The sequence below is a fragment of the Lissotriton helveticus genome, chromosome 11 (genome assembly GCF_964261635.1).
Source record: "Lissotriton helveticus chromosome 11, aLisHel1.1, whole genome shotgun sequence".
Classification (NCBI taxonomy): domain Eukaryota; kingdom Metazoa; phylum Chordata; class Amphibia; order Caudata; family Salamandridae; genus Lissotriton; species Lissotriton helveticus.
This window is the reverse complement of record NC_136072.1, coordinates 52977970-52998767: the sequence shown is the minus strand read 5'-3', so window position 1 is coordinate 52998767 and position 20798 is coordinate 52977970.

Here is a 20798-nt window from a genome sequence, read left to right as displayed (position 1 = left end):
CGATAATTCTCGCCTCGGTGCCTATTCTAATCATGGGGTCCCACGCTGCAGCTCTGGGCAATAGTTGCTTAATCTCCACTATGGCGGCCCACCCGCTGCGGGATGCTTTGCTTTCACCCTGGGGACACCCAGTAGGGGTTATCTCACAGGGAAAAAGCCAGGACGGGTTCCCAAGGCAAGCGCCTTGATGCCTTCGGGTGATACGTGTGCTATATAAGTCGCAATACATTTACATTAACATTTACAAGGCAAATTAAGGCAGTTTAGAGCAAAAGTATCTAAAACATTGACAGAAATGCATTGGCAAAGTGAAGTTTTAGCATTAACAAGTAAAACGTTTGTAAGATGAAATATTTAGCAAAGGAATATCGAATAAGCAGGTATAACAATCAAGCCAACAGTAATAGGAAATGTAATGAACTTATCTGCTGGGAGCCACATTTAAAAGAGGCCGAATGTTATGGGCTCATTTGTTCTGAGTGTTCTATTCTGGAACCCTTTTACTTTAGGATGTATGTGGCTGATTGGACTGCATTAAAAGTTATATGCATAATGGTAGCCTCCGATCCTGTAATGAAATCCAAGTCCCCTCAATATGACAATCATTCAATAGACTGATTGTTATTCGCACACTGAAAATGCTGTCAAAGTCTTAAAATAATGGAATAATGAATTATCGGAGTGTAGATATAGGAGTGTAAATACTTGGATGTTAATTTACTCATATAGGGTCCAGAGCAGGAAGTATGTTGTTTATGTCTATGACTCATGTAGCACGCAATGTTGTAAATATACCAGGGAGTATGGTGTCATTCATCGTGACCTAGGCTGTAGTCAGCCAAAAAGTGTAGATGTTAGCACATTGGCCAGAATAAAGGAACTAACTACACAACTTCATAAGTGCTGGCCTCTTTATTGAGTTATTACAGAGGAGGATAAAAATATATAAACACAAACACACACACAGGTAAAGGTTAACAACAATCTTTTATCAAAATATTTACTACTAATTACCTGTGAAGTAGTGACTCCAGATGTGCATGTAGCAAAATGTAACAATGGAAGGACACCCCATACACTGCCTGTATATAAAGGTAGCATAAGCCTGAAGCCTGTTTAAAGCCTAGTGTGCAGGTGGGCAGATGAAGAATTGCATCCTTCAGGCCAAAGTAATGACAGTCATGCTCTATGGAGAAGAAATATGGGTCCTCAGTCAAAAAGTGGCAATGCCTGACATGGTCATGAGAAGAGCTGGGAAAATCTGTCTGTTTGCTGCAAGCAGGGGGGAACTGAGTGTTAGAAGATTGCTGCCACACAAGTGTTTCTCTGAAGGACATGACAGCATCCCTCATCTAAACAAAGATAATCATTTGAAAACAACCTGACAGGATCCTCATAGGATAACCCTGCAAACACCTAAAAAATTAAGAACAATAACTACTGAACTTCACTGTATGGACAGGTCCAAGATGGGAAACATCCTTTACAACGCAACTTTTACCACGCAGTGCCTTTACGACGCAACTATTATAACGCATGTCATTACAACGCATTGCGCTGGGGGGCGCTTTAGGATAGGGAATGGATTTAATTTACTATCCAACATCTTCCCTACTATCCACGGGGACTGGAGTTGGAATAGTAAATTAAACTATTCACTATCCAGCACCCCTAAGTGCCATGCGTTGTAACAGCATGCATTGTAAAAACTGCGATGTAAAGGCATGCGTGGTAAAAGCATGCGTTGTAATGTCATACATCCGTCCAAGATGTATTTCCTTACAAGAACAATAATCTCCCAAAATGGTTGATTGTGGGGACATGGCCTGACATGATGAGGTGAATACGTCTAAGCTATTGCTCCACCAGCGGCAGCCTAGTGTCCAGAAAATATCTAACTTATTTCATCCCATTGTACAGTAAACCTTAAGTGATGTTGTCAGAAAGCGGTGCGACATAACATAACATAACACGTGTATTTGTAAAGCACACGTCGTTCATCCCAGCAACGGAGCATCTTAGCACTGAAATAACAGATGTACAATGTTACCCAACTCAATGGTACTCATTTTATCGACCTCAAATGGATGAAAGACTGAGTGGACCCGCTGGGAAATGAACCTGTGACCATGAGGTCGAACACAGGCCCCTGCAGTGGATGTATTAGTTACAGGGCCGTTTTTGCAGCATAATCGGCCCTGTAACAAAATCGGCCGAAAACCAGCCCCGGCAAAGAGCTCGGCGGCACCCACAACCCCCCGGGGGTGGGGGGGGGAGGGGTCGGCCGAGCACTTTGCTAGGGCCGGTTTTGGTTCCCAGTCTGGCCCTGTAGCTAGAGCTTTTGCTGCTCAGGGTGGTTCCCGAGTTTGCCGCCAGTGCAGGTAAGAGCAGGGGGCAGGGAACAGGGAAAATTTAAAAATAAAAACAACACTTGCCACCGCAAAAAAGGGCCACCAGGGGTGGACCCCCGATCACACCCCACCTCCCTCCCCAAGCGACACCACTGGACACTACCCTCTTTGAGAAGTCGAAGTCTGTTCTAAGGTTCACACCCACAATTGCTGTCCACACAATCGATGCATTATACCTCTACAACTCGTAAACAGGAAGGGGACGCTCCTTTCACACCCCCTCCTATATGCTGTTTGCACAGGGTCAGAAAAGCTCTTTTATCAGCCAGAAAGAGACTTCCACCTGGTTAAATGCCATTTGTCAATAAAGAAATCAATTTTGCTGGTGCAACCCCTGTGATTTTGCAATCACTGCAACAAAAGTTCTCAAAATTCCAGTAGCCCTCATTTTAACTCTTGTATAGCATAGAGTATCAACATAAAACAAAAGAAAATACCCCCTTTTTTTTTTTTTACAAATTTTAATTGGAAAAAAAGCACGTGTACAGTAGTGGTTAACACAAGTCATAATACTATAACCAGGAGATGTATCTGTTTGGTGGTAGGTAAAGTGTTATAAAAGTGCTGCCCTGCAGAAGAAAGCAAGCACTTAGGTCCATAGGCACGAAGCCATTTAGCATTTCTTAATGGACCGAATCTCAATTTCATGCCGTAAAGAAACGCTAAATAGGCTTCCATGTTTACAAAAGGGCAAATGCGGTCACAAAAGGCGATTTCTACCAAGTAGAAATTGCATTTTGTGATTCCCAAAGCAGGGTATGTCAAATAGAGATTTCATATTTGCGACTTCCTAAGCACATGTACAAAGCATTTCCTAAATGCGAAATGGGGATTTCGGAATCTATTACCATCGGATACAATCCAATGGCAACTATGTGCAGTTTTAAAAAATGCACCCAAAATGCTTTTTTTGCGGTGCCACGTAGCATGCACATGCCCCGAGGGCACTGGAGCACCTTACACAAGCACCACTTACTTTTTTTATTTTGGAGGGGACTAAGGGACCAATGGTTTTACATTTCCTAATTTGCGATTTCCTATTAGGATATCTCCAATTAGGGTATGCAAAACCATTCTTACCTATGGCCTTTAGACTCAGAGGAAGGAGTGGGTTTACATTTCTTAAAAAGCGGTTTTCTAATAGCGATTGTGACTCTGTAGGAATTGCTATTTGGAAATCTCTATTTTTGTACATTCCATTTTGAATTCCCTAACTAGCGATTTCTAGGGATTCGCCATTTAGGAAATGCAAAATGGAAGTTTCGTACATATGGGCCTTAGGGAGTTATAGCTTTCGGACCCCGTGTAACAGTGGTAGCGGACCCTCGAGATGTTGATTAAAGTGTATCAGTATAGATTGGGTGGCAGGGCTCTTCCAGAGTAGGCGCCTGTGGGCAGATGCTGGAAAGGTTTGGTATTTTGACTATAATGTACTTTTTAAAGTCGAGTTCGGCTGTAGGAGAATCATTGAATTTTTATTTGGTGTTTGAAGGTGTGTTTGAGTTAAGAAAAATCTCACAGAACATCACTGACAGATACATTTTGGTTGAATGATATTAAATAGGGGAAACATCCTTTACCCCGCATGCTCTACAACGCATGCCATTACCCTGCAGTTTTTACACCGCAAAATATTTTACAACGCAGGGCTATTTCACCGCAAACTATTACAAGGCATGCCCCAAAGTAATGTCCTAGTGGAGTTAAAATAGTAAATTGTGTTGTAATGGGGAATGCGTTGTAATGGAATACGTTGTAAACACCTGCGTTGTAAAAGATTTTGAGGTGTAAAAACTGCGGAGTAATGGCATGCTGAGTACAAGTGTGCGGGGTAAAGTGTCCTATTCATTAAATAGTAAAACCATGGCTTTAAGGGTTAAACCTGTGCACTGAGAACAGATTTCAGGGCACAAATGTGATTTTAAGTATATTAAAATAGGCCTCCATCTGGATGTTAGAACATAGGATTTAATATAACCTTAGAGCCCGCAGTAGTGGGCTCAACCGGCCATTAAAGTCCCACTTCAGCCTTCGGCGAGGGCCTTTAAGAAGGGGAGCAGGCCTTTAATGTCCAGTACAGCCTGATATGGAGGGCTACAATGCTATTAGAACATTCCGCCCCTAGAGGGCAGAATGTTCTAATTAGTAAAACAAAGCCCTCATAGAGACCCAGGGAGTTGAAATCCTCTCGGGCTCAATGAGGCCTTTTGTTCACAGCAACAACTATGAACAAACATTGGAATGTTGGAGCTCCGGGCTTCTACCAGCCATTAAAAGCCCTGAGCACCCCGTTGTCTTTAATGCAGTGCTCAACATTCCAAAGCTCTAATTTCTATTTGAATGTGCATTGTTTTTGTGTTGTGAGGGCATGCTGTGTTTGTTTGAGCGTAGGTCGATATTTAGTGTCTGAAGGCAAGTCTTGGTGTTGGAGCAAAGGTTGAAGGCAGGACTTTAGGATGAAGCAAAGATTGATTTTTGTTTTATGAAGGTAGAACCTGGGACTAAAGCATGGGTTCATTTCTACAGGTACGGGTGCTGATGCATAGGCCTGTTCGTTTTTGAAGACAGATACCGGGGTAGACCCGTAGGTTGGTTTTTAGTTGTTGAAGGCAGATTGGGGTAGTGGAGCAAAGGCTGAATTTAAGTTTTTGAACATAGATCATGGGATGGATCACAGGTTGATTTTTAGTGCTTGCAGGTGGGCATTGGCACTGGAACATAAACCGACGATTGGTTTTGGATGGTGGGTCGAGGTGTTGGAGCACAAGTTCTTTTGGGGTGTTTGAATATAGAGGTGGGCCTCAGCCAGGCCTACCAGTGCTAGGAGTTTGCCCTTCTCTGCACGCAAGTCCTCAGACCAATAAATAGAAGTTGGCATGGAAACTGAAATGTCAAAAGAGATATTTATTAAACCTCATGAGGTGGAACTACATTCACACAACACCCTTCGGTAGAGTATGAAGTAGCAGAAGGAGTAGAAGAACCATGGGTCTTTTATACCCACACAGGGGCTGAAAAGAAGGCGGTACAAGCACACATAGGAGAGTTCAAAAGTCAAAGTCAAAAGTAACTTTATTTGGTTTTCATTGTTTACAAAACCATAAAAGTACAGTTTAAAAAAAACATTTTTCTTTTTACATCTCATAAAAAGGAAAAGAGTCCATAAGTTACAAACTTTTAAAGAATAAAATTTAGGCTAAAAGAAAAAGTTCTTATATTTCATGAAATAGGCTAATTTCGAGGGAACATTATTTCATATTTATATTAAAATACTTAAAATCCTAGACAGGAGAATGATACTCTATTCCAAATTTAATCTATGACGAACAATGAACTTTAAAAATATAATTATAATCTTTGTTAGCCATCGCTCCTCCAAAAACTGTAAAAATAACAATGCAGGTTGGCACCTCCTAATTACCATATGTTTCAATAACGGAATAAGCCAGAACTTTCTAGGTTCACAATAGAACTTACAATATAAAATTGTATGGATGGTGGCCTGGGTAGAGAGATCGTCACATGGACAAGGTGGTAAAGCTGTTGAACAGTCATTTCTTTTCGGAAAAGTAACCAATCGATGGAAAAAATGTAATCTAAACCGGGTCAACAGAAATCTCTCATAACTAGTGATATTGAAAGTTAAATAGGGTTGAATAGAAAATGTGGTCTGTATGGCCAAGCTGTGCACAGTTGATGGTTTACTGGTCTCTTTGGTCAATAGCAATTAATCGAAGTGCGTGAAGCACAGCGCCTGGAATGCTTTTCTGGATATCTCAAGGATTGAGGTGGGTGAATGGAAATATTTTTCCAAGCCTAAATCACACAGAAAGGCTTTAATGTAACGTAACCACCCAATTTTATTAGCATTTTCCAGAGAAATACAATCCATAATAAACCCTTGGGAAAAAGTGGTTCTGTCTGAGGTCCATACACGATGCCACAGGAAGAGTGGTTGTTTTTTAACAATATCAGCCAGATAGGAGAGGCCCAGTTCCAAATGGCATGAATAGGTCGCAGTACCCCGAGGAACAGCACGAAGATACCGCAGGAATCTATTTTCAACCATTTGTAGAGCATCAATATTTTCATAGCCGCACACACCTGCCCCATATGTCGCTACGGTTAAACATTTGGCCTTGTATATCGCTACTAATTCAACAGGGGGTCTTCTTCCCAGCCTTCGTGCAAAATGTACCAGAGCAGAGGTAGCTCTCATGAAGAGAGGTTTTCTGGACTCTATAGCCGGTTTCCAAGTGATTTTGTGGTCAATAGTAATGCCTAAATATGGGTATTTTTCAGTACACTCAAGCTTTTCGTTTTTCAGAAAGATACCCTTTGTTCTTTTCTTATTGGATCCCGAGGACATGACAAAGGTCTTTTTGATATTTATATTTAGGTCCAGATTGTCCATAAAAGAAGCATATCTGTCAAGGGCCCGTTGCAATTCAACAGGGGTGCGGGCTAGTATCACCACATCATCGGCGTAGAGTAGGGCGGGAATTGGGTGATTGTTTATGTAAGGGTGGTCCTGGCACCCTTTGACCATGTCCCGCTCCAGGCAGTTAGTATGGAGTGTAAAGAGAAAGGGTGCCAGGACACAGCCCTGTCTCACCCCTCTCTCCACACCGAACGACGCAGTTAACTCTCCATTTACCCCGTACCACACTCTGGCTGTAGCGTCTGAGTAAAGTTCACGCAAAAAATTTACAAGCCTCAGCTCTACCCCCATTTCTAATAGAACTGACCAAAGTTTTGCATGGCTAACACAGTCGAAGGCGGCTGATAAGTCAACATACACCATGTGGAGGGCCCCGCCTTTCGCACTGACATACTTGCCTAACAACAGGGTCAGGTTAAGAGCTTGTTCGGTAGTCCCTAGCCCCTCTCGAAACCCGAAGTGTAGATCAGATAAGATCCCACCGTCGTCTGCCCACTGCTGGAGGCGTTCAAGGATGACTCGGCCCGCCACTTTACATAGGAGAGTTACATACATAAATGGTCATACAGAAATGCCCAATCAACAAAGAAGGAGGAGTTAACAGTTGCTGATGTCAGTAGAAACATCCTGACAGTAACAAACCTAAACAGGTGCATGGGCAGCTACAAGCTCATCTGAGCATGTGCAGAGTAGCAGAGGCTTAGTATAGCCAGTCATGTGAACAGAGCACAAGGGTAAACGACAGAGAAGAGGGAAAGAGCACATGGCAAGCACATGGCAGACAAAATGGCTGCCGGGAACAAAATGGCTTCAGCTAAATGCTAACATTGATCGCTGCCAATTTTCCACATGAAGGCAGGACTGGTTGTCTGAACGTGCCTGAAGGCATACTGTTCCAGCAAGGTAGATTCTCTGAAGGTGGGGCAAGTGTATTCGTCATCAGACACCATCTTTCTTCAGATAGGATACTGAACTACAGATATTCAGATTAAACCTTGCCATGCATGGTCAGTGGAAACTGTCAGCCCAAGGCTTAATCTTATTTTATCACTCATGGTGGTCAGTTTGTGAAGGGTGGGTTCAAGTCATCCAGTAATGGGCCCCACTTTGCTCAGAATCTGGTGTAGGGCAAAACAAACCCTATTCTAGCAGAGGAACCACAATCAAGAAATTAGTATATATTGATGCATATATCCCTCCAAATAATCCTATTTGGGATTTCATATTCCCTTGAACTACAAATTTGGCCTATGGAGTCCTCAAGGAAGGTGAATTCAGGTGCTTGTTGTTGCTACTTCCATAGAAGTCAACGGAAGCAAACACATTTTTTAGATGATGAAGAAGATTTGCACGGCCGGTGACCCCATGGGAACAGCTTGGCATCTTGAGAGATTTAAAATACCCACAAGGCTGGTGACACACTCTAACTGAGGGAGAGTTAAAAATAGGAGTGTACTTAATTGTGAAATTTTTGCACAAAATGTCATCAAAGGTCATTCAAATTTTGCAAAATTATGTTTTTAGGGTGAAATATTGTTTCGCGGAATCTCATCTGACTTTTTTCATGTGAGGGCATACTTTTTGTACAGTACACTAGAAGAAGACTACTTCGAGCAAAATATGCCTCTTGGTGAGACATTTCCTGTGTGAAGAAGTTTCCTGTGGCCAGAAATAACACAAAACTTCATAATGAAAAATTTCAAGAAATTTCATATAACGTGAAACCCAATAATTTCATTAAATTTGCCAGCATGATTAAAATGTTGCCAGAGTCCGGATAAAAGATATAGTCATAATACACTGATATTACCAAACTAAAGTTTGTGAATTGTGAGCAACCAGAGCACGCAAGAAAAACATGTTAACAGAGTAATTGGTGCATCAACCTGGAGCCAGTGGATTGCTTGTTCTTGTTCTGAACGATGACCCTTAAAATTTGATATTAAGTGTATCACACAGGTTAGTTAGTGTGACTCAGGTCATGAAAGGATTCAACCTTGATCTGCAGAATGGACAGAATTTTGGATCAGGCTTGTAACCAAGAAAGTGACCTTATTAGATTCATGAGAGCTATTCAAGACACAGTAGGCATGGGCCACTTTTTGCTAAAGGCAGTAGTCTGCTATTTGTGAAGATTCACATCTCTTTCTCCAAGTGTAGGTAAACAGAAGTTGCATCTACATATACACAATATTTAACCCGAGTCTGTGCTGCTCTGGTGTGGGTTGCATCCTCTCCATGCTAAAACAATCTGGCCTATTTTGCATTTTCAATGAGCATACGCATGCAGTGTTGATCATAGGAGTGGAAAATCCCATTTGTCACCTGCTGTTAGTGTGCCGCCACCTCACAGGCGCGGGGTTAATCTGCTGGAGAAATGGCGGTCTGGTAGCGGCGGAGGGCGGGACCACTGACGCGACCACAATCGGGCATTCTGTGAGCGCACCATTAATTCATGCTCACCTCATGGGGAACGAAGACCCCAGGGTGGCCTAAAATGCATAAAAAAAGGTTTTGAAGCTGCTGGAAGAGGTAGACAAACATCATAGCTGGGAGGTGGCAAAACCAAAGCAGTCACCCTTTAAAGTTGTAAAAAGCCGATTTATTGATGCTGGATAGACCTTATTTTGACACCTCCTCTGTTCAATGCTGGCCAATGTTTAGGAAGACTAAACAGAAATATTTAGAAAAACAAGTTCAGAGAAATTAATTGCATTGATGCTAAAAAAGTTTTAACTTAGAGAAAGGTAAAAAGCTGTATATTTTTCTGAGAAAATTCAGAGGTATGGAGCCTAATTCCAGAGTGTTGACACGTCTACCTAAGCCATACTAACTAGTAAACAAAAGACACACAAGTGGTCAAAAGACGCACATTTGACATCCAACTGCTTATCTCAACTACAAAACACCACCCCATTGTCCCCTCCAACCAAGTAGGTTTTGCTTTTCCAGGTTAAGAGCAGAATCCAGCACAAGAACCCTAAAAAGTCTGCACCCGAGATTGTCTCTAAGTATTTAACCCACATCATCTATATGTCGGCACTTTATATTTAGGAGGTAGATGTGGTTTTCAAAGCAAAGACTGTTTATTTATTTTTTTCCCCCCGCTTTAAATGTTGTCCACTTCAATGCATGTTAATGGCAATGTTGAATTACCCCCCATCTCTTTCTAACTCTCTCTCTCTTATTTTTCCTTAATAGATGGGTGCTGTTCTCCACCAAGGCCTGAGCCTACCACATGCACTGTCACTTACAAGAGATTTTGACTACAAGGGGCTTGAAACCTGCCCATTGCTTACCTTTCGCTGGTGTTTTTGTTACTCTTATTTACTGCCTCCTAATTGGCCAGCCTCACTTTGTCTTCTTTCATGTGGAGCATGGGCCAAGTACTGAATGCTTCATCTTGATTAATGTCCTTCCGCTGCTCGTGCTGTGATTAAAGTATGTTTTTTATTATTTCTTCCCCCCCTGTTGTCTGTGTTGCTTATTCCTCTTCCCACCCCAATGTCCATGTTGCTCGTCCATTTTGCTTCTTCCCCCTCCCACTTCCTCTTGTCCATGTTGCTTGTCCATTTTGCTTCTTTCCCCTCCCACTTGTCCATGTTGCTTGTCCATTTTGCTTCTTCCCCCTCTCACTTCCTCTCGTCCATGTTGCTTCCTCCCCTCCACTCCCTCTTGTCCATGTTGCTTCTTACCCTCCACTTCCTCTTGTCCATGTTGCTTGTCCATGTTGCTTCCTCCCCTCCCACTTCCTCTTGTCCATATTGCTTCTTACCCTCCCCACTTCCTTGTCCATGTTGTTTCCTCCCCTCCACTCCCTCTTGTCCACGTTGCTTCTTACCCTCCACTTCCCCTTGCCCATGTTGCTTCTTCCCCTCCCACTTCCTCTTGTCCACGTTGATTCTTATCCTCCACTTCCCCATGTTGCTTCTTGCCCTCCCACTTCCTCTTCCCCATGTTGCTTCTTCCCCTCCACTTCCTCTTGCCCATGTTGCTTCTTTCCCTCCAACTTCCTCGTCCATATTGCTTCTTACCCTCCCACTTCCTTGTCCATGTTGTTTCCTCCCCTCCACTCCCTCTTGTCCACGTTGCTTCTTCCCCTCCACTTCCCCTTGCCCATGTTGCTTCTTCCCCTCCCACTTCCTCTTGTCCACGTTGGTTCTTCCCCTCCCACTTCCTCTTGTCCAAGTTGCTTTTTCCCCTCCCACTTCCTCTTGCCCATGTTGCTTCTTCCTCTTGTCCACGTTGCTTCTTACCCTCCCGCTTCCTCTTGCCCATGTTGCTTCTTCCTCTTGTCCACGTTGCTTCTTACCCTCCCATGTCCTCTTGCCACGTTGCTTCTTCCCCTACCACTTCCTCTTGCCCATGTTGCTTCTTCCCCTCCCACTTCCGCTTGCCCATGTTGCTTCTTCCTCTTGTCCACGTTGCTTCTTCCCCTCCCACTTCCGCTTGCCCATGTTGCTTCTTCCTCTTGTCCATGTTGCTTCCTACCCTCCCACTTCCTCTTGCCTATGTAGCTTCTTACCCTCCCACGTCCTCGTGCCCATGTTGCTTCTTCGTCTTGTCCACGTTGCTTCTTCCCCTCCCACTTCCTCTTGCCCACGTTGCTTCTTACCCTCCCTCTTCCTCTTGCCAATGTTGCTTCTTCCCCTCCCACTTCCACTTGCCCATGTTGCTTCTTCCACTTGCCCATGTTGCTTCTTCCTCTTGTCCACGTTGCTTCTTACCCTCCCACTTCCTCTTGCCCATGTTGCTTCTTCCTATTGTCCATGTTGCTTCTTACCCTCCACTCCCTCTTGTCCCTTTTGCTTCTTCCCCTCCAATCCCATCCTTTTCCATGTTGCTGCTTCTTTCCCATCCTCCTGTGGTCCTTGTTGCTTTTTCCCTCCCACCCACCACCCTCCCACTGTCTATGTTGCTTCTTCCCTACCACTTCCCCACCCTCATTTTGTCTGTGTTGCCCCACCCACCTGCCCTAGGCCCTATGACGCAGTCAGTGTTGGATGCATCATACCACTTTTTTTTAGCCATCCTGTTGCTCGTTCCCTCTCACGCTCCCTCCTGTTGTCCGTTACCTCCCCCCACTGTCCACGTTGCCCACCCCACCCGCCGTAAGAAGAAAAAAAGAAATCAATATGACTTTTTTTCCAACTTTTAGCTATGCTGCACAGCAACTGCAGGGGCGGCCTTATGCATGTGCAAGCTGTGCACCTGCACAGGGCTGCCAAATATATATCCTTAATATAATAATCCTCTGAGGATGGATACATAGTTGCGTGTCAGCCCCATGCAGGGATTTGGCGGCCTCCGGCTCTGTTCCACTTCCAAAGTTCCTGACCCCCTTCCTGAGCTCCAGGGGGCTCCGTCCCGCCCGGACCCCCTCTTCCGGGGCCCCCTACCTACGCTCCCTGCCCAGGGCCGCCATGAGCCTAGAGCCGCCCCTGGCAGCTGTGCTGCTCTACAGCATGGCTAAAAGACATTGGCAAAGTGAATCTCCTGGTAGGACAAGCTTTAAAACATAACCGGTAGCAGCAGAATAAAAGGACTGCCCCTTTTATTACAAAAGACATTTGCAAAACCAATAGGCGTGGCTATTTTATACGTGGAAGTGTTTTTGAGCAGTGTGTTTGTATGTGTGTGCATGCATGTATGGCTGGTTGGTGAGTGACTGGATATATGTAAGAATGAGTCAGTGGGTGGATGGAGCAGTGACAGCATGAATGAGTGAGTGAGTGAGTGACTCAGAATATGGATATGTATTGGGTGTGTAAGTGCATGAATGGAGGAAAAGATGGCTGCCTGGATGAAAGGTTGAAAAGTGAGTGTATGGATGGATGACGATAGGTTACACAAATCGTACAGAATGGAACCTCAAACAGGGCTGGTGAGAGTGTTACAGAATTTATTAAAAATGTCCAATATTATGCCAGTGCAAGCATTACACTAGGGCAGGGCATCATCATGCAATAAATGCCTGCTACATAACATATATCGAATTGCCACCATTTTATCAGTGGAAATAGTTTACAGAAGTGTATGTTCGGATTTGTACCATCGTTCACTAATCCTAAATGTGTGTCCAGATTTGCACCAGTACTCACCAATTATAAATGTGTCCAGATTTGTACCATTGCTCACTAATCCTAAATGTGTGCCCTTAAGTGCAGCAGCATTCACTAATTATAAATGTCTGTTCGGATTTGTACCATCGTTCACTAATCCTAAATGTGTCCAGATTTGCACCATTACTCACTAATACTAAATGTGTGTCCAGATTTGTACCATTGTTCACTAATCCTAAATGTGTGTCCAGATTTGCACCATTGTTTATTAATCCTAAATGTGTGTCCACATTTGTAATATCGTTCATTAATCCTAAATGTGTGTCCAGATTTTCACCATTGTTCACTAACCCTTAATGTGTGTCCATATTTGTACCATTGTTCACTAATCCTAAATGTGTGTCCATATTTGTACCATTGTTCACTAAACCTAAATGAGTGTCCAGAGTTGCACCATCGTTCACTAATCCAGGTGTGTGCGTAGATGTGTTCCAATGCTTAGTACTCATTAGTGCTTAGACAGATTTCCACTACCATTCACTAATCAATCTTGCATACACACAATTGAACCATATTTCAATACCATTATTGTCTGCTGACAATTTCTACAAATCCCAGAAATCTTGAACACGTGGCACGATTTGCACCAATCTTGACTGCTTGCCCACATTGTAACATTGCTCATTAATCCTCGGGGCATATTAAATGTGCCCCACTGTACAGTAATCCTAGGTGCATTCAAGCATTCAACCCTATTACTCTTTACTCAGTGCGTGTTCAGATTTGCTACCACTGTGCACATATCCTTGATGCCCAATTAAATGTTCCCAATTACTCGTTGATCCCTAGTATGTATTCTGATTTGCACCATCAAGCAGTAATCCTTAATGCATCAGCAGAGTTGCACAGTCACTCTTTAATTATAAATGCATGTTTGGATTTTCACCATCACTTAGTAATAGTAAATGCAAGTTCAGATTTAAACCAAAATAAATTTTCTTTCAAATTTGTAACATCAGTCAGTAATAATTTGCACCTGCTGATATTTGTATATATTCATTCAGAAATCTTGATTTACTGCACGTTTTTACTCAATCACCACCTTGACCCCAGCCTCTGCCTGAGATATTGCTAGAAGCATAGTCAAATGCCACAGCACATTACAGGCTGGCTTTTAGGGCGAGTTTATGTCTGGGTTTAGGGGTCACAGCCTGCAGAGTGCTGTGGGCTACAAATTAAGAAATCTAGGTCATAGATGTGAAGCTTCCCAGGTCCATGTGTGAACTAGTTAGTCCAGCCCGGTTGTTTTCGTAGAATTCTGGGACTTGTAGTCCTGGCTTTATATAGGGGTAAATAAGGCTGCAATTACCAGAAATTGATGGAAAAACTCGACTGCACTAATTAGTCATGCAGTGATCTGGAAAACCTGGGATCTGTGCTAGACCAATACTATTTCGGCTTTGGACTTCCCTCCTTGGGCACAATCATCAATGCCAGAGGTTGACTGAGCAGAGCTGCTGAGCCAGAAAACCATCCTGATGCAGGAACTTGACATAATAAGCCCCCTGTTGAACTACAATCGATGGTAGAAAAGACTACAAGTCCCAGCATTCCTCTGGACCGGGCATCACTTTAAACATCCCATCCAGAGTCACACAACTGCTGCCCGTCTGAGTTCTAAACACCAAACTTGGAATAGTGAACATGGAAAAAGGACAAGGGAATGTTGATCACTTTACTCGGAAGTGGTGATTTGCTGGTGCGCTGTTACCTGGACGCCTGTGGGTTCATCCTGAGACGCTGCCAGCCCTGCTCCTGAGTCTACCTCTCCGGAAGTCACGGCCATGGAGGAGTCCATCCGCTCTGGAACACTGGGGGTACCCGAGAGGCAGAATGGTCCCTTCAAGTGAGTTATTTCAGTGAGCCCCATCATAGAGGTGGAAGGTGACAAATAGTTAAAACTGGGGGAAAGAGCGGCCTCTGGCGGTAGACCCTAGTATGACTCCCTGAAGACAGCATCTTAGATCAGAAGTGGTATTTACAAGGGGAGGTGGAGTCTGATTTTGGAGTGTTGCAGGTGAGTGGTTGAAGTAAAGATGGCTCCCTGCTCTCACTCACTCGCCCAGACTTCTATTCAGTAATCACTGGTGCATGGTAAAAACGCCACTCCCGTGTCTTCCGCAGGATTCACAGAGACACAGGGCAGTGCAAAGGTTTTCACTACCCTAACTTCATTCATAAAGCCCCGCCCTCCTTCCTGTCCTGGATGCACAACACACGTCCCCTGCAAGAGCTCTAGGCTTGCAAATCCGCCTCCAGGTGAGCAGGAAGCTACCGCCGCACATGCGCAGAGAGATCCAGCTTCCCTCGGCCCCAGACTCTGGTGCACGTCACTAGTGCAAGGGTTCTGGCCCTGCACAGGTGAAGATTTCTGACTCTTCTTAAATTCACACACGTTTTCCTAATAATGCCTTGTAACCTCGACAGTTTCAGGTTTCCAGGTGTGCTCCTGGGAAACAATAGTGAAATTACATGTTTTTATGTGAAAGTACACTCTTTTATGCACGAGAAAATCACCAGTGGAAATGCACCAGATACATTTTTTTGGTCCCAGAGGTAAAAGCCCACCAATGTTAGGGGTTTTATCTTCTTCCTATTGTGGAAAGTGATTAATTCCTGTCCTTGACAGCCGTGAGAGTGCCATTAACCCACCATATTAAGAAATCCCAAACTGACAGGGGGGGGGGTGCTCGTTGCCTCATCGTTGCTCTGTTGTGTTGTCCCCGAGCCCCTCTACCTCCCCCACCCCATTGGCAAAGATTTTTGTTTTTCTAAAACCAACTCCCAGGTGAGAGATGTCATTTATTTTATTCAAAACAGTGACCAAGAGGTGCAGAGAATTTTCTCCCTGTGTACTGGGGCCATTACTTGATTTCACTGCCCGGTATGTCACTGTGTCTGCGAATTGTATTGTACTCTTTTAGTTTTTAACCGAATTAAGATTTCTTGACTGCCTGACACTGCCGGGTTGCAGGTCAGAATATCATTTGCACAATTGTAGTCCGACATAAGTATTGTATTGAAAATATCGTTTACAAAATTATTGTCCATTGGTTGAAGATTTTTTTTTTTTAATTAACTCCAACAAACCCAATTTTAAGTAAATTAAGTTTAAGGCATATTATTTGTGTCATACATTATTCTGACAATGTTCTTCAGTTACCATACCCCCAGTTTAAGCTCCCCCTGCCTCAGGGGATGGAAATGTTGTGACCATTGCCCTGCCCTAAATCCTCACATTGCCCTTGTGCCACAATGCTGGACAAGCTGTCAGGTCAATGGTTCCCACCAATGAGTGGGCGAGGCTGTGCCAACTGAAACCCAGCCAGGCTCTCAAGTCTAAATGGGGCAGGGGAGTCAGGGCTTTGATGAGGCAGTGTCTTAATTTGTGCCGGTGTTTGCCAGTGCTCATCCGGAGCCTTTATTTCTTAACACTGACACATATTTATGCCAATCTGCCATATAGTGGTGATGTCAATCTATTTGTAAACAAAGCACCTCTGCAGTAGTTTTAAAAATGTAAAATACATTTAAAAACTAAATAAATGTCAGGGCAGGCCATTCTTGAACCTATAGGTGACGTGGAATAGTCAAAACTCTAAAATTCGGAGTAGTCTGATGGGCAGTGGTTAACAGTGCCACTGGCATTTGGCAGCACTGGCACAGACACGGGGAGGTGCCAGCAGCAGTGGTCTACTGAGAAGTATCTTGTCCTGGCAGTTGTTTTTTGACAAATTAAGGCCTGGCAAAGACCCTGCTGAGCCAAACTCAAAAGACCCCTAAATAGCCAACTTTGAACACAATGGCAAAGGATTAGAAAAAAGTTTATGAATACCCACAAATATACACGTTTCTAAATGTTAACAAACTCACAGGGTATATGTGCTTTCAGATATCCAAGCCCCACCTACCAGTGCTTAATTTGTGCCGGTGCTTTCTGGTGCTCAGCATTGGCACTTAATTGCCAGCTCCGGGGCTTATGACTGTCTGCCACATGGTAGTGGTGTCTGCCAATTTAGGCACGGGCTCAACAACTTCTGTTTATTATTTCAATTTACATTTCCAATTATTAGTTTTTGCCTCCAAAGCTATTCTTACAGCTTTGGGGGCCTGTAATAGTATGAATTGTCACACTTTTAACCCCTTCCGCGCTCATGACGAGCTCAGCTCGGCATGAGTTACGATGCTCGTACGCTCATGACGAGCTGAGCTCGTCATGTAACGCGTTTAAAAAAAAACCGCAGTGCACAGCGGGAAAACCGCTAGTGCGCATGCGGTTAAGAGTGTGATCATTGGTAGTGTAGTGTGTTGGTGCTGTCATTGGCAGTGCTGCCAGGAGCAACGGATGGTGCAAGCTCTAGTGTCCTCCTGTCGAGCAAATTAAGCACTGCCGAGTCCCAGCACCTCTGCTTATAGATCAAATCTTTCTGAAAATAAATCCATTTACCAGTGAAAAAACACTTTTTCTAAATGAAAAATTCTTCTCGCACTCACAAATCAGGCTATTTGTATGTGTAAATCGAAATGATATGAAATAAATAGCTTTGAGAATTCTCCCGGAGAAACACTATTGTTAATTGATTTGATTTAAGCTCATGTGTCCTGACTCGGCTAATAATTGAGATGTCTCGCTGCTGTGTATTAATGGAACCCTGACACCGGATCTTTATGTGGTTTGTGTGTTTCTGCTAATTATCACTTGCCTACATTTTAATCTCTAAATTGTTTAATGCTACAAACATTTCCATTATTGTGTGTTTGGCATGGCGTCTAAATGAATATGGATTGTACTTATCTGGCTAAACACTGCCTCAAGCTTTAAATGGGTAGGGACTGTCTAATAAATACTTAAAGATGGCTTCTGGGAGCACCATTATCCCAACCACTGTGGCATCTATTCATAAGAAAATGTGTAAATCCACGGAGTGCTCAATTTGTGAAAGAATGAGTGCGGGTCCCCAAAGCTCCCCTCAGAAGCCCGTGGCCGGTGCTATTAAATGTCAGCGTGCCATGTACTAGTCCAGGGCAGTCTTCCATCCAGCTCATGCCTCTCTAATCCACCACCAGACAGTCCCTGACATCTTATCTCTCCCTTGCAGGTTCAGGCTTTCTCTGAGACAGTTTTCTGTCTTTCTCTTCCTGCATGTATGTTTCCTTCTATTGCTCTCCGGATATGTTTGATGAGGAAAAATAAGTGCCGGTTCCCAAAAATTAGTGCATGTGGTCCCCACCGGCAACCACTGGCTCAAATTAAGCACTGAATCTACACATGTACAGGCACTTCTCACGTGGGTGTCATTTTATCTAGGCATTCTAGAATGTTTCAGGCATTTTATTCAGGCGTTCTAGAATGTTCCAGGCACTTCATCCAGGCATTCTAGAATGTTCCAGGCATTTCATCCAGGCATTCTAGAATGTTCCTGGCATTTTAGAATGTTCTAGGCATTTCACTCAGGCATTCTAGAATCTTCCAGGCATTTGATCCAGGCATTCTAGAATGTTCCAGGAATTTTATCCAGGCATTCTAGAACGTTTGATGATGTCACAACAGGTATTGAGATCCATTGCGGCATCATTCACCGGACTGCCGGGTATCATTGTTAAAACCACCCCAGCGGGCGATAGAATAGCCTTAGTCGAGGGCAGTTCTTTGCAAGGGAGGGCACAGCATCATTCTGTGGTAGCAGCAGTGCTCATTCAGAGCTCATTTAGAGCACCTGAGCATGAAAGCAAAGATACCTTTACCTCCTCCCCTGGGGATCTACCAGGTGTGACTCTGGGCGTCCCTCTTTGCCCTTAAAGGAGTTTCTTTGACCACAGCCTACTTCTCATTCCCACCCACTCACTTATTGCATTACTTGTTAGCCCATGTTTATTATTCTAGTTATTGAATATATATGTCTCTTAAATATCATTAGCCAACAATAATTTAATGCAATATTAGTAACAATGAGGGTCTATCTCTCAACACCATCGACAATGTGTGATATTTTGTCGCCGACGCTGTCACTCACAGAAACAAGGGCACCTGCAAAAATATTGCAGAGAAATCACGAGCTCCGTTTTGTCAAGGCCCGTCCAGCTTTCTAACTGAGACCACTTTATAACTTTCTCTCTAAAGCACCAAGGAAATCTACCATGATGCCCAGGGGCGACTCTGCTGGGAGGCGAAGCAGTGTGCTCCCACACCAGTTTCTTATTTAAAGGCTCCCTCGAGCCGCTTTGAGCTGACGAGCTCGTGGAGAGGCACCTGCGCGGCTGGAGAGATACTGCGTTCCAAGAATAAGGCAGCCTGCTCAGCAACCCCAAATAATTTTGCCTAATCTCTGCTGATGACGGATAATAATCCAGAAACACGTGTCCAGAGATGGCCAGCACTAATCTGCACCCACCTGGTGAAACACTCAAGACTTTCCAAGTGTACTCGCTTGTCGATCTGAACTGCATCTACCGTGATGCCCAGGGGCGACTCTGCTGGGAGGTGAAGCAGTGTGCTCCCACACCAGTTTCTTACTTAAAGACTCCCTCGAGCCGCTTTGAGCTGACGAGCTCGTGGAGAGGCACCTGCGCGGCAGGAGAGATACTGCGTTCCAAGAATAAGGCAGCCTGCTCAGCAACCCCAAATAATTTTGCCTAATCTCTGCTGATGACGGATAATAATCCAGAAACACGTGTCCAGAGATGGCCAGCACTAATCTGCACCCACCTGGTGAAACACTCAAGACTTTCCAAGTGTACTCGCTTGTCGATCTGAACTGCATCTACCATGATGCCCAGGGGCGACTCTGCTGGGAGGTGAAGCAGTGTGCTCCCACACCAGTTTCTTACCAAGGAAATCCATCTGCCATGTTCAAGTGCAACTGAGTGCAAAGGGCTTGATTACGACTGTGGCAGTCGGGGAGCGGGCTGCCACGCCTGCGCCCCAGTGCAGGACCACCAAAGTCTACCACCGCCCTCTTGCCAGATTACATGCTTTTTCATGGTCGGGCAGGAGTCATGGCGGTCCCGGGGGCCGTGCGGTCTAGAAGCTCATAAGTGAGCCTTAGTACTGCATCGCCGTGGGACCACCAATGCACGTTCCTGCGCGTCATGGACTGAGCAGACCCTGTGCTGGAACGGGGTGCATACACACAGGGGGGACACAACATGTGCCCCCCTGCATGCACCCCCCATTCACGGGGCATCAGGGGCCCTGTAGGGCACCCTTTGTTTACCCACCGCCAGCCTTTAAATAGTGGGCTCACCTCCATGAAAATGCTGTGATGGGGAAACTCGTAATATGCGTGGCGATGTCGCAGCGGCACCACCATGAATATTGCTTCCCCAGGCCACTGCGCCACTGCCAGGGATCGCATGTCCCTGGTGGTTGCCACAGTCCCTTAGCTGTGCGATTGCCATACTCATAATGTAAAACCAAAGACTAATTTGCATATGGCCAGGTCTGAACTGGGGTGGCATGGTGAGCAAAAGAATAATGGATTTAACCCAGATCTCTTGACTGGGGGTCAATCTTTTGATTTGTTCTGCATTCCGTCCATCAATTCCACTCATAATATGGCAGTCGGACCGCTGGTGCGGCGGTCTCCAACGGCCAACGCACCTCCACCACGAGTGGGTGATCCTATGGACCGGCAAACTTGTAATCAGGCCCAATGTCTCCTAACATTGACAGAAAGCTCTTTCCTCATGTACATATCATGTGTTTATCCTGGGTTTTAAATACATATTTTTAATTACTAGCATTCAATAAAAACATCAAAATGCACTGTGGGATTTCTAGCACCACACAATACACTCTCCCTATTACCACTTAAACAGCTTGTT